Below are 12,493 nucleotides of genomic sequence, written 5' to 3'. Positions count from 1 at the left end.
TCTTTCAATCTTGGTTTCCTCAGGGTATATTCCTAGGAGTGGGATTGCTGGGTCATATGGTGGTTTTATTCCTAGATTTTTAAGGAATATCCATACTGTCTTCCATAGTGGCTTTTATATTTATATTTTGTTTAATAAATTATAGTTATTTGTTTTCACTATGCTTATTTTTATAGTTTCCATTCGTTCATCACAGTTAATACTGGTTTTTCATTGGTGTCACTTTTTTTTCAGAGACTACTTTTTTTTCATAGCACTTCACAGCAAAAGTTGAAGGAAGGTACAGAGATTTCCCTATGTCCACTTCCACCGGACAGCTTCCCTATTATCAATTCCATGAGCAAGGCACATTCGCCACAATTAATGAAACTACATTGACATATTATTAACGTATTATATTATTGTTCATTCCCTAGTGGCTCAGTTGGTAAAGAATCTGCCTGCAATGCAGGAGACCTGGGTTCAATCCCCAGGTTGGGAAAATCCCCTAGAATAGAAAATGGCAACTGACTCCAGTTCTCTTGCCTGGACAATTCCATGGACAGAGGAGCAAGGCAGGCTACAGTCCATGGGATCATAAAGAGTCGGACACGACTGTGTGACTAACTTTCACTTTCACTTTGACGTGGTAAAAGTATGTTTAGTCTTACAAGCAATACCAAACTGTCTTCCATCATGACTGAATAATTTTGCATTCCCACCAACTGTTAATGAAAGTTCCTGTTGCTCTACTTTCTCACCAAGATTTGTTGTTGTCAGTGGTCCAGATTTTGACCATTCTAACTGGTGCATAATGGTATCCCATTATCTTAATTTCCACTTCCCTAATCACATATGATGAGAAGCATCTTTTCATTTGCTTATTTGCCATCTGTGTGGCTTTTCAGTGAGATTGTTCAGGACTTAAGTTCACTTTTAATTGGATTGTTTTCTTACTGTTGAGTTTTAAGTGTTCTTTGTGTATTTTGGATAACAGTATTTTATAGGATGTATCTTTTGAAAGACACACATGTTCTCCCAATCTGTTGCTTTCCTTCTCATTCTCTTGAATTTGTCTTTTGCAGAAAAGTTAATTTCAATGAAGTTTAGCTTATCAGTTACTTCTTTCATGGATAGTGCCTTTGGTATTGGATCTAAAAAGCCATCACAATACCCAAGGTCATCTGGGTTTTTCTCTATATTGCCATCTAGGTGTTTTATAATTTTGCACTTTACATTTACATCTATAATCCATGTTGGATTAATTCTTGTGAAGGGTATAAGTTCTGTGTCTAAACTCACTTTTTTTTTTTTACACATGCATGTCCAGTTGTCTCAGGACCATTAGTTGAGAAGACTATCTTTGCTCAGTTGCATTGCCTTTGCTCCTTTGTCAAAGGTCAGTTGCTTACATTTATAGGAGTCTATCTGAGCTCTCTGTTCTGTCCCACTAAACTATTTGCCTAGTCTTTCTCCATTATCACAGTGTCCTGACTACTATGACTATTTGACTACTATGTCTATACAGTAAGTCCTGCAGTCAGGCATATGTCAGTCCTCCAACTTTTTCAACATTATATTGACTCTTTTAGATTCCTTGCCTCTCCACAAACTATAGAATAAGTTTATCTACAAAATAACTTCTGGAATTTTGATTGAGATTGCATTGAATCTATAAATCAAGTTGGGCAGAACTGATCTCTTCAAGTATTAAGTCTTCCTATTCAGGAATATGGAATATCTCTCCATTTATTTAGGTCTTTAATTTCCTTTATCAGAGTTTTATAGCTTTTATTATATATATTTTATACATATTTTGTCAGATTTGTACCTAAGTATTTCATTTTGAGGTGGTGCTAATATAAATGGTATTGTGTTTCTAATTTCAAATTCCATTTATTCATTACTAGCATATCGAAAGGCAATTGACTTTTTATATTCATCTGTACCAGAAACATTGCTGTCATTGTTTATTAGTTTGAATTTTTTTATTCAATTCCTTCAGATTTTCTACATAGACAGTCATGTCATCTGCAAACAAAGACAGTTATCTTTTTCCTTTTAAATCTATATGTCTTTTGTTTCCTTTTCTTATCTGAGATTGGACTTTTAAGTATGCTGAAAATAAGTAAATGAGTGATGAGAGGGGACATCCTCTCCTTATTCCCAGTCTTAGAATGTTCTAGTTTCTCACTGTTAACTATGACATTAGTTGTCAGTTTTTTGTAGATTTTTAAAATTACGTTGAAGAATTTCTTCTCTTTTCTGAGTTTACTAAGAGATTTTATCATGTGTTGGTGTTGAATTTTGTCAGATGCTTTTTCTCTATCTGTTGATATATGATCATGTAATTTTTATTCTGTAGCTTCTGGATGTGAGAATTACATTTATTGATTATAGAATGTTGATCCAGCCTTGCTGCTGTTGCTGCTAAGTCACTTCAGTCGTGTCCAACTCTATGCAACCCCACAGATGGCAGCCCACCAGGCTCCCCCGTCCCTGGGACTCTCCAGGCAAGAACACTGGAGTGGGTTGCCATTTCCTTCTCCAATGCATAAAAGTGAAAAGTCAAAGTGAAGTCGCTCAGTCGTGTCCGACTCTTCTCGACCCCATGGACTGCAGCCCACCAGGCTCCTCCACCCATGGGATTTTCCAGGCAAGAGTACTGGAGTGGGGTGCCATTGCCTTCTCCGTGATCCAGCCTTAGATACCTGAAATTTCACACTTGGATGTAAAAAAAATTTTTGTATGCTGTTGGATTTGATTTGCTAATATTTCCATGACAGAGATCTTTCATAATTCTCTGCTTTGTAATGTCATTTTCTGGTTTGGTACTAGGTAATGCTGGCTTCATAGCAAAAGTTAGGAAGTAGTCCCTTTGCTTTTATCTTCTGTGAGAAATTATATAGAACTGGAGTACAATTGCAATTATATTTCTTACAATTAATGTGAAGAATTAATTATTTCTTTAAATATTTGGCAGAGTTCACCCAGGGAAGTCATCTGGACCTGGTGCTTTGTTTTATAAAGTTGTTGATTATTGACTTAATTTCTTTAATAAATACAGGCTTATTCAGATTGTCTCTTTCTGTGTTGGTCTTGGTAAATTGTGCCTTTACAAGAATTGGTCCATTTCATTGAGGATATCAAATTTGTGGGCATAGAATTATTCATGGTATTCTTTATTATCTTATGTAGATCCAGGTTTCTAACCTAAATTATTTTATTTCTGTCTAAAAAAACTGATTTTAACTTTTCTTATAAGCCAGGTATACTGGCAAATTTCTTCAATATTCATTTGTTTGAGAAAGTCTATTTCTCCTTCACTTTTGAAGGTACAGAATGCTAGGACAGTGAGTTGTTTGTTTTTCTCAACACATTAAATTTTTCACTTCCCTCTCACTTGCATGGTTTCTTGCATGGTCATGGATTTGTGTGATACCTCCTCTTTCATCCTGATATTAGTAATTTGTTTTATATTTATTAGCCTGACTAGATACTTATTGATTTTACTGATTTTTCAAAATACAAGATTTGGTTTTATTGATTTTCTCTGTTGATATCCTATTTTATATTTTATTGAATTATACTCTAATTCTTATTATTAATTTCTTCTGTTTATCTGGATTTAAATTGCTCTTTTTCTTCTAGTTTCTGGTAGTGGAAACTTGGATTAATGACTAATATTTTCTTTTTTTTAATGTATATGCATTAAATGCTACATATTTCCCTTTAAGTGCTACTTGATCTGCATCCCATAAAATTTAATAAGTTGTGTTATTTTCCTTTAGTTCAAAATATTTTCCATTTATCTTAAGATTTCTTCTTTGACCATGCGTTATTTAGAAGTATGTTGTTTTATCTCCACATATTTGGGGATTTTCCAGCTATCTCTGTGTTGTTGATCCTGCTTTAATTCCATTGTGGTCTGAAAGCAGATATTGTATGATTTCTATTCTTTTTAATTTGTTGAGTTGTATTTTCTGGCCCAGAATGTGCTTTATTTTCTGAATGTACCATGTGATCTTGACATGAATATTTGCTCTGCTGTTGTTGAATCAAATATTCTATAGATTCATTATATCCAGTTGCTTGATGGTGTCAGTCTTTACCATTACGTAATACCCTTCTTTATTCCTGATAATTTTCCTGAAGTCTGCTTTCTTTAAAATTAATATAGATACTCTTTTTTTGATTAGCGTTAACATAGTTTTCTCTATCTACTTTTAATCTATACGTGTCTTTATATATTTAAGGTGGGTTTCTTATGAACAATATATGGTTCAGTATTGTCTTTTGACCCACTCTGACAATCTCTGTCTTTTAATTCATTTATTTAGACTACTGACATTCAAATTAATTTTTAACATAGGTGGATCAATATCTATCATATTTGTTACTATTTTCTATTAGTTGCCCGTGTTCTTATTTTTGTCTTCACTTTTTCTGCCTTTTGTGGATTTAACTGAGCATTTCATATAATTACATTTTCTCTCTTATCAATTACAGTTCTTTTTTTTTTTTTTTTATTTAGCAGTTCTCCTAGAGTTTGCAAAATCCATTTAAAACTAATCCAAGTATACTTTTAAATAATACTATACCATTTCAAAGGTAGTTTAGGCTCATTATAACAACAGCTGTGCTGTGCTTAGTCACTAGGCATGTCCGATTCTTTGTGACCCTATGGACTGTGGCCCACCAGACTCCTCTGTCCATGGGAATTCTCTAGGCAAGAATACTGGAGTGGTTTGCCATGCCGTTCTCCAGAGGATCTTCCAACTTGGGGAACAGACAGACTACAGTCCATGGTGTTGTAAAAGAATTAGACATGACTTAGTGACTAAAACAACAGCAAGGAATACAGTAAGGTATAGTGTATACATAATAAAATGCAGTGTTGCTATTATTATTTTGAACATGCTGTTTGAGCAGTTAAGAGTAAGAGAAATAAAAGTATTTATTTATATTCACTTATTCCTTCTTCAGTGCTCTTCTTTTCTTATGTAGATCCAGGTTTCTGACCTAAATTATTTTATTTCTCCCTAAGAAAACTGATTTTGACTTTTCATGTGAGGTAGCACATTAAATATTTCTCTTAGCACATTAAATATTTCACTTCCCTCTCTTCTTGCTTGCATGGTTTCTGGGAAGTTAGATGTAGCTGTTATCTTTATTTCTCTATAGGTCAGGTGTTCTTTTCTTCTGGCTTCTTTTAGAGTTATTATATTTGATTTCATGTAGTTTGAAAATAATATGTCTAGGTGTACTATTGACATTTATTCTTCTCAGTGTTCTCTGATCTTCCTTGACCTGTGATTTGGTATTGGGCATTAGTTTGGATGAAATTCTCAGTCGTTACCATTTCAAATATTTCTTCCATCCTTTCTCTCTTTCTTCTTCCTCTGGTCTTCCCAGTATCCCCATTATCCATATGTTACACATTTTGGAGTTTTCTCACAGTCCTTGCATATTCTGTTCCATTATTTTTCTGTTATTTTCTGTTTTTGTTCTCTCTGCTTTTCAGTTTTGGAGGTATCTATTGACAAATCCTCAAAGATTCTTTCCTCAGCTGTGACATGTTTATAAATGAGTCTAGTAAAGGCAGTCTTCATTTCTGTTAAAGTTTTTCTGTTCTTTAGCATTTCTGTTTCATCTTTAGGATTTCCATCTCCCTGCTTACATTGCCCATCTGTTCTTACATGCTGTCTATTTTGTCAATTAAAGCTCTTATTATAGGAATCAGAGTTGTTTAAATTTTCAGTCTGATAATTCCAACATCCCTGCTGTATCTGTTACTGATACTTGCTCTGTTTGCTTAAATTGTGTTGTTTTCCCTTTTAGTGCACCTTGTAATATTTCCTGATAGCCAGACATGAGGTACTGGGTAAAAGGAATTGCTGTAAATAGGCCTTTATTAATGTTGTCAGTCTTTCAGTGAGTCTGAACCTCCGGACTGGGATCATCACATGCATTTTAGTTTTCCTCCCCTCTTAGTTGGAACAAGATGACTAGAGAGGGCTGGAGCTAGGTACTCCCTCCTTCCACAAGGTGATAGTGGGCAGGAACTGAGTTTTCCCCTTCTCTCACGTGAAAGGTTAAAACTGACTGGAGTTGGGTATTTCTATTCCTCTAAGTCAGGTAGGTTCTGACAATACTTCAGCAGGTTAGGTTCTGGCTGACTAGTTTCTCCTGAGGGTAGCCCTCATTAAGAATAACAGAGTGCTCTGGTATAGCTAAAAATGGTTTCTTTTTTCTCCCACTGCTAGAATCATGAGGGGATTTACCCCCTGATATTTATTATGAGAATGTAATGGAGCTCCGGGAGGTAAAATCCACATAAATGTGGAAACACACCCCAACCCCTCCCTCAGCCATGACTTGGTCACCTGGTGTTTTTAACTCTTAGAATTGGCCACACTGAACCTTCAGATGTTTGCCAATTACAGCTCAGGTTTTTCCTACCTTGACACTGGTTGCCAAGGCAATTTCCACTCATGACTCTGCTCTGGTAAACTGTGACTCCTTATATTCGCCTGTCTGTCTCTCTAATCTTGAGGGAAATAGTTTGTCCTCGGCCCTCACCTTTCTTATGGATCCAAGAAGAGTTGCTGACTTCTGTCTCTTCAGCATTTTACTTGTTAGGAGTGAGTGGGGACTTCTAAGACCCTTACAATCTGACCCAGAATCCAGAAATCCTGATAGTTTCTTTTTAAATAAGTACATTTATATTTTAAATAAATTTATTTGAATAAAAATATTAAGTAAACATTAGTACTGATAGTATATGGAAATGGTTCCAAATCCAAAAATTTATAATGAATGACTAATATCTGGAAAAAATGTTGCTTTATGCAACATGTATACATAGGCACACCTCATTTTATTATACTTCACTTTATTGCACTTCATAGATATTATGTGTTTGTTTGTCTGTTTGTTTAAAATTGAAGGTTTGTGGCAACCCTGCCTTGAGCAAGTCTATCAGTGCCATTTTTTGAACATTTGCTTACTTTGTGCCTCTGTGTCACATTTTTTGGCAATTTTTGCAATATTTCAAACTTTTTTACTTATATTTGTTATGGTGATCTGTAATCAGTAATTTTTAATGTTTCTGTTGCAAAAAGATTATGACTTGTGAAGGTTCGGAGGATGGTTAGCATGTTTTAGCAATGAAGTATTTTTTAATTAAGGTATGTACATTGTGGTTTTAGACATAATGCTACCATATATTTACTAGACTACAGTATAGTATAAACATAACTTTTGACTGGAAACCAAAAAACTTGTGTGACTTTATTGTGGTGATATTCAGATATTCACTTTATTGAGGTTGTCTGGAACTGAACTTGCAATATCTCAGAGGTATTTGATTCCTTCCTAACTACTCCACTACTCTGCCTCTGGACCAGCATCCCAATCCAGCTCCTGGGGAGAATGTTTAACTGATAGAAGCTGACTCTGCCTTGGGTGCCAATTTCCTGTGCTTCCTAAAGAACGACTAGAGGAGAGTGAATAATGGAGGCTGCTCCAGGGATCAGTACTGTGCTAATGAGCACGTGAAACGCTTTGGGAGGCTGATACACTTCACAGGCTAGAAGCAGAGAGCAGTGTCATTTGAGGATCCAGAAATAAGGAAGGCAGGCTTTTAAGTAAAGCATTACTGAGGATTTTTCTCAGAACTGCTCATCCCCCTGTGACACATACACTGTAGTGGATGCTGGAAGCCCTATTTGTATTCTGTGAACCCTTCTCCTTGGCTGTTTTTTTTTTTTCCTCTGTAGCAGGAGTTGAAAAGCAACACAAGCTGAGCCCAATTTAAAAATTTGTCCCATGGAAATTTAGAATTAAAACAAGAAATATTATTGAGTTCCCATCATCTCTTGACTTAGAAGGACACATAAACTAAGGAGCTGTGCTATGACCAATTTATTCTATCTGCAGTCCATAAGGTCAAAAAGAGTTGGACACGACTGAGCGATTAACACTTCACTTAAATAACAACCATGTCATTACATCCCATGATGTTAAGGGTGAGGAATTGGGGCAGAGCTTGGATGGGTCTCCCACTTCCTGTCATTGTCCAAAGGTACTAACTGATATTCAGCTGGCAGACAGACTGGTCTAGAGGGCCCATGGCATCTCCACTTACATGGTTAGTGCCATGGTATGGCTGGCGGGAAGCCTGGACTCAGCTGGAAATGTCTTCCTGTGACCGCTTTAGCATGGCAGTCTCCGATTATTCAGAGTAGTTTCAGAGATCTCAGGATTCCTCTAGAAAGTGTTCCAAGAGAGGAAGTGGAAGCCACTAGTCTCTCAAGGTCCCAGACTGGAAACTGGCACTGCATTCTCTTCTGTCCCTATTTTATTAGACAATTTAGTAAGTCCAGTTTAGATTCAAGGGGGAGGAGAATGGGACTTGATCTCTTAATGAAAATATTATTAAATTAAGTCATATGGACCCTGCTTGGACCCAAGCCCTGCCTAGGCTTTCTGAATGGCAGGGAGGGTTCTTTTTTATGTTAGCTTTGAGTAGGCAAATAACAAAACTGAAGCTGACATGGATATAACACTAGCTTTATTCAGAGGCCAAACAATAGAGTAGCAGAACTAAGTTTACAGATCAGCTTCTGGCCCTACTGGTGAGGGATTTACTTTTAAAGAGTAAAGCCAAAGGGAGGAGGAGTGAGGTCAATGATGGAGAGACATATGCTTTAATCTGCCTGGGAAAGGGCAGGGGTTTTTTTTTGAGATAGTGGAGTGCTACCCTCTTTTTATCTTCTTTGGTCCTTAATGTCTGGTCATGGCCACTGGTAGGTATATCATGTAATATGTTCATGTTGTAAAATTAGCCTATATGAGACTCAGGTCTGGTGGAGGTCAGATTCCTAGTGATCTTGATCCAGATGGTTCTCCCTGGGTTTTGTTGTTGTTTGTGACTTCCTTTATTATCTTTGAACCCTTTAACTTAAAGATTCATATGAACTCCTGCTAAAGGTGGGGGTTGGTAGGTTTTGAACAGGACACTACTGCTAAAGATGGGAGATGGAGGGTATTAAGCAAAGGACCTGGAGCAGCTCTGGCAACAACAAAATTACAGAGGAATTTGCACCATCCTTAATTCTGCATGATGGTTTGCTGCACTTGAGTTCCCGAAGGATGTTGCCTGCCTCCACAGGAAATGGCCCATTTGGGGTAGGCCAGTTTGAACTACTTTTAGCTATTTGTAGTTGTCATAGCAATGAATAAGTTACAAGCACAATGCTTTGTATATGATTGGCCCTCAGGAACTTTTTAAATTGAAAACTGAATGAAAAACTGGAGATTCAGTAGAAAATGGGTACAAAAGTTTAGTCTTTGCCACAATAAAGTCCAAGATTCACATGTTGACTTTACAACTTTCTAGTTTAGTGACCTCAGACAAGTTACTTTGCTTCTCTAAGCTTCAGCTTCCTTGTGTGCAAAGCAGTAAGTAACACTGCCTATCTAATTCATTGATGGTAAGGAGTCAAGTAATATCAGAAACATGAAACTCTTAGCACAGTGCCCAGCACATAGTAAGTACCCAATGAATGTTGCTATTAATCTTTTCATTAAGTGTTGTTGTTAAGAGTTTCAAGTCAAAGCAATACAAGAGGAAGGTCATATACTCAAGGAATGTATGTTAGCTGGAAGACAGGATATTTCCTTTAGTAGAGAAATAACATTATAGCTAGCTAGCATTAAATTAAAATGAGAGAATGATCGAGAGTATAAGTTCTTATAGGTTATTAGAGAAGAAGAAAATATTAAACAGAAAAGATTCCAAAGCAGAGGTCAGGTGTAAGGCAGACTTTAAAGCAACAGTCCCCAACTCTTTTTGGCATCAGTGACCAGTTTCATGGAAGACAATTTTTCCATGGACCGGGGGCAGGGAGAGTGGTTTCAGGATGATTCAAGTGCATTACATTTATTGTGCACTTTATTTCTATTATTATTATATCAGTTCCACTTCAGATGATCAGGCATTTGATCCCTGAGGCTGGGGACCCCTGCTTTAAAAAAATACACTAGAATTGGGCAAAGGTAGAGATGGAGGGAAATAATTGTTGGCAGGTGGAATAGTAGGAACAAAGATAGTCCAGTAAAAGACGTGCTTTAAGTTTTCAAAAACACTGAAATCCAGCTGCAAATATTGTGGGAGGAAAGGTGTAAAGAAGATGGATACTCGATGGAGGGAGAACCTTTCATGCCAAATTAAAGAATTTGAGATTTATACTGGGAAGCTCCTTGGAAAGTTTGAAAATAGTGTTTAGTAACAATGTATTAATCTCCTAAGAGAATATGAAGAGAGATAAAATTTTTAATGGAGACTATTTTTAAAATTTGAGCTCTGGACATAATATAAAGATGAGCAATGATGGAGTAGCTCAATGGGATCTCAGGAAGTGAATGGGTGGTGGGCCCATAAAAGATTTCATATGGGTCACACTGACAGGGCTGACAGCGCTTTTGACTGATGAGATGTGAGGAAAGTGGAGGGGTAAATGATGTCACCTGGGTATCAGTTCTGAATAAGAAAAACAAGTGCCCCCTGACAGAGATGTCAGAGAGAGAAGGTGGCTAATTTGGAGCAAGAGGGGAGCTCAGGAGGAAAGAGAGAGAAGCCTTGGATGGAAGGACAGAGAAACTAAGAGGACAGAAGAAATTAATAAGGTAAAAGACATCATCGTCACTTAAACCTTCAAAGGAGAAAATATGTATTAGAGACCATGAATCATTCAGCCTAGAAACATGGGCATTAACACACTTGAGTGAGAGATTTTGAAATATTGGCTCACGTGGGAGAATTTATAATCCCTAATTCCAGAGACCTTCTGTTGTGCTTTTCAGAAACTTAATCAGAAGCTAGGCATTAAACTCACAAGTCGAGGTATAAAATAAAAGCTTTCCCCGCAGCCCTCCCCCAGATTTATTCACACACAAGCACTGAGATCAGTTGCTATGAGAAGACACATAAATTCTGACACACAAATTCTTCTATTGCAGTTATATGTTACTAGGTCCTCCCAACATTCTGTGTGTGACTGTGTGTACATGTGTGAGTGATAAATATTCTCCAAGGGATTCATTTCATCCTTCATAGGCAAGTGTTCCAAGACATCGTGGGTCTCAGTGCGATTACCTTAATCCAGGGGTAGTACCTCCAGACACAAACCAGCGTATCAGGCTTTGTGCATCCAAATACGCTTGCCTGAGAGCAAGCAGAGAGCTACTTACTTCACTCAGCATCACTTACAATCTTATCAGTTAGGCAGGAAATCACACCATAACCTACAGAGAGTTGGAAAGGATTTCCTGGAGTCCAAGTCTACAGATGCAATCTGAGGGTCATTGTTTTTGATGACCACTGGTATCAGAGGCAACCATTAACATTTACTCCAAGGCCGAGATGGTTCCTAATTTGTCTTCCTGTCTCCAATTTATCTTATGCACTGTCTTTATGTCTTTGAGCTGCTATAACAAAACACAGTACCCTGACTGTCTTACAAGTAACAGAAATGTATTGCTCTCAGTTCAGGAGGCTGGGAAGTCCAAGACTAAGACACAGGCCTGGTGGCTTCCTGGTTCTGAGCCAGCACCTTCTGAGTCCTCAAATGATGAAAGGTACAAGAGATCTCTAGGTAAAGGGGGTATTAGTGGGCAGTCAGCTGTATGAGAATTAAGAGCCCCCTTAGACACCTCAAAGAAAGAGAAAACACAGAGCTTTCCTTATGGACTGCCTGAGCTCTCAGAAGAGGAAGCTGAAGGAAGAGCACCAGCAGTCAGGGGAAACTCTTCTCTGTTCTCTATTTCTGCCTGGCTCCTGCTGAGTCTGCAGAACCCCAGGGCAAATGTGCAGGCGAGTCACAGTTATTTGGAAGTAATTATGGCTTTGCATATATTTTTCATTGTTACTCTGAAGGCATATTTGTCAAGGGCGAAGAACAGAACATATTTCATGTAACTAGTTTGATTTATAACTCATACATATTTAAACATAGTATATGGGCTCCCATTTGTACACTTGCTCTGGCCCCACAGACATTCTGGGTCGCCTATCTGTCTTTCTCCAGCTTTATCTTCAGGCTTCTCCCTGGTTCTATGAGCCCCACATGTCTTTTCAACAATGGATTTTTGCAGTTGGGTCAAAGTTTGGTTCTGTGTTTGAAGTTGTGGGCACTTCCCAGAAGGTTTGTCTGCATTTGAGCTAATACGTCCCTATGCCTTATTTCTCTTTCTTTTGTTCCCTGATGGTTTTGAAGGGGTGTGTGTGTGTGTGTGTGTGTGGTGTTTTAAATACAAAAAATAAAAAGAAGAAAAAGTAACCCCAAATTCAATTGACATGTTTGTACAGTCTTTTTCAATATTTCACTTTTGGCAGAACTGGTATTAGTCACATGGCTTTATATGTATCCTTTTCACTTAGAATAATTCATTTCCCCATGACTAAAAATTCTTAAGGGCAATGTTTTTAATGACAGAATCCCACTGTTGT

The 12,493-nt window shown here is 37.3% G+C and overlaps 1 non-coding gene across 1 annotated transcript; it reads left to right on the top strand.

Annotated features, from left to right (window-relative positions):
* The first annotated feature begins 409 nt into the window (after positions 1-409).
* Positions 410-481, top strand: TRNAC-GCA (transfer RNA cysteine (anticodon GCA)). Its single transcript has one exon. It is a non-coding gene; the product is annotated as a tRNA-Cys (tRNA).
* Positions 482-12,493: the final 12,012 nt, after the last annotated feature.

Source organism: Bos mutus, chromosome 7 (assembly GCF_027580195.1).
Source record: "Bos mutus isolate GX-2022 chromosome 7, NWIPB_WYAK_1.1, whole genome shotgun sequence".
NCBI classification, from domain to species: Eukaryota; Metazoa; Chordata; class Mammalia; order Artiodactyla; family Bovidae; genus Bos; species Bos mutus.
This window is presented reverse-complemented; position numbering and strand designations above follow the sequence as displayed.